We start from the raw sequence: 2,634 nt of genomic DNA, 5'->3' as shown, positions 1-2,634 counted from the left end.
TAGATTCTCTAGCAGGGCTGGCACTGCAGTCCCGGTGGGAAGCATCACCAGGCATCCCCTGTGATTTGGCCTCCTGCAGTTTGCCATTGACTGTGACGGGGGTTAGTGCTAATGCACAAGAAGCCAAGCAGCTGGGTTTCCCTGATGGCCAAGTGGCCCCCAAGGGAATGTGCAAACATGCTTCAAAAATACGGCTGCCCACTTATCTGAACAGATACTGCCTGCTGCCAATGCAGCTTCCTCCATGACTCCTTGTCCTTTTGGGTGAAGACCTCTGATGTCAGTGACTCCCCTTTAAGCAGGAATTAGGTACTTTGAAAGGTTTGATTATCTTTGAAATGTGCAGTGAAGGGGAAAGGCTGTGAGCTGTTTGTGGATATTCTGTGCAGTAGCAGAGGATTCAGCTGGGCTGTCAGAGTGTCTCAGTGACAGAGGCTGGAGGACAGGCAGCACTAGGTAGCTTGAGAACCCCTCCCCTACATCTACCCATTGTCCTCAGTGAGTTGTTGTACAGACTCCTAGAACTGGCAAAACAAACTGGATAATGAGGATTCAGCTGGGCTGTCAGAGTGTCTCAGTGACAGAGGCTGGAGGACAGGCAGCACTAGGTAGCTTGAGAACCCCTCCCCTACATCTACCCATTGTCCTCAGTGAGTTGTTGTACAGACTCCTAGAACTGGCAAAACAAACTGGATAATGTGGCTAGATCATGGAAATAGGTTCTTCTCAGCTTGTAGCTCTGGTGTTGTCTCTCATCCTCTCTGAAGTGCTGGCTGAGAGATGGTTTTTCTTCAGCTATTCCTTCCCAGCCTTCTTGTTTTCCAGCAGCATGACATTAAATTCAGAAGAGTCATACTGGTTTCACCCAATAGAGCCGTAAGACAAACATCCCAGTAGTTAACCCAATATAGCTATAAGCAAACATCCCAAGAACTTGATTTAACCTACACATACATTATGGCATCTCGGCTTCATATCTGTCCCAATACCACTTTAGGGTGCTACGTATTTTAGGAATACAGGACAGAGATAGTCAGAGAATGAGAGTGAGAGAAATAGACGACTTTCCTGTGTGAAATAAAGTTACATTTCCATGAATACTCCATGAATTTGACTTTGAAATCCACTTCCTGCAAACCTCTTTGTGCCTGAATAACAGGTGTTGAGGGTACTACTTACGCCAGAGACTGACAGCTCAGAGAATGAAAATTTTCTATACTAATCCCAATGCCTGTTACCACTCTGCATACAGGCTGCAGACTGACAGAACAGAACCTGAGAAGAACCAGTCAGCTGTTAACTCAGGGACAGAGGGACTACCATACTTTTGTTTGCCGACAAGTGACTGAATGAGGGCTGAGACATTCAATCTTCTCAGGTTCTGAAGAAATCCAGGTGACGGATGCTACATTTTAAGTCCCACTGTAACCTGAGAAATCATCTCTGAAAGCAGATCAGAGGGGAAAAAATGGTGGACATGTGTTTACTAAAATACAGATATGTAAATGTTATGACAAACTTTTAATTGTAATATTATTTCAAACCAAACTTTTGTGACATGCCTGTATATCAAAAGCCAGCAGAAGAGTAGCTGGAATATTTCTAGGAAGAAGCAGTGGTAACGTTACTCCTTAATTCCTTTTGCTTTAGAAAGTGTTTCAGAAGTGCCCTACATACTGTTTGCAATGACTTTGTGCTATTAACCCTTTGTTCAGCAAAGAGTTATATGATTCTGCCACCTCAGAACTGACCAGTAGCTGTTTCTAACACCTACATTCAGGGTCATGAACACAATCCCTCTACAATAAATGTGCAAGACTTTCCAAAAAGACATGAGAGAACAGAACTGCTGGGCTGTGTTTCAGGAGAGTAGAGCTGAGGTGCAGGAAAGGGGAGTGTAATAGTGGTTGTATATAATTTGAACCCACTAATGCTTACATGAGAATGGCTGAAGCAACTTGCACACTCAAGTTACTTCCTTACTTACAGATAATAGTGCAAACCTAGTGTTTTCACTATTTAGCCATATGTGTCCTTATCCTCACATCCACCCAACTGAAGTAACTGTTTGTGTCAGTTTCTCACTTGCCAAATATCTACAGACTATGGCATGGGGAGAGATCAGAGAGTGAGAAGACATGCCGGTAGCCCGGGAACTCAAAGGGATATCTACAGCAGAGAGATTCTACAGCCCTCAGCAAGGTCCTGTGAGGATGAAGAGGAGGCTGTAGGACAGGGGTAGGCAGCCTATGGCACGTGTGCCGAAGGTGGCACTCAAGCTGATTTTCAGTGGCACTCACGCTGCCCGGGTCCTGGCCACGTGTCTGGGGAGATCTGCATTTTAATTTAATTTTAAATGAAGCTTCTTAAATATTTGAAAATCCTTATTTACTTTACATACAATAGTTTCATTATATATTATAGACTTATAAAAAGAGGCCTTCTAAAAATTTTAAAATGCATCACTGGCACGTGAAACCTTAAATTACAGTGAATAAATGAAGACTCGGCACACCGCTTCTGAAAGGTTGCCAAACCCTGCTGTAGGATGATTGAACTCTTTGGATTCAGTCAACATAGGCCAGGCAAATCACTTCAGTTCCTCTTGGAGGGATTTTTGAGGGTCAGAGTGTA

Source organism: Gopherus evgoodei, unplaced genomic scaffold (assembly GCF_007399415.2).
Source record: "Gopherus evgoodei ecotype Sinaloan lineage unplaced genomic scaffold, rGopEvg1_v1.p scaffold_54_arrow_ctg1, whole genome shotgun sequence".
Taxonomy (NCBI): Eukaryota; Metazoa; Chordata; order Testudines; family Testudinidae; genus Gopherus; species Gopherus evgoodei.
Note: the sequence above shows the minus strand (reverse complement) of the source record.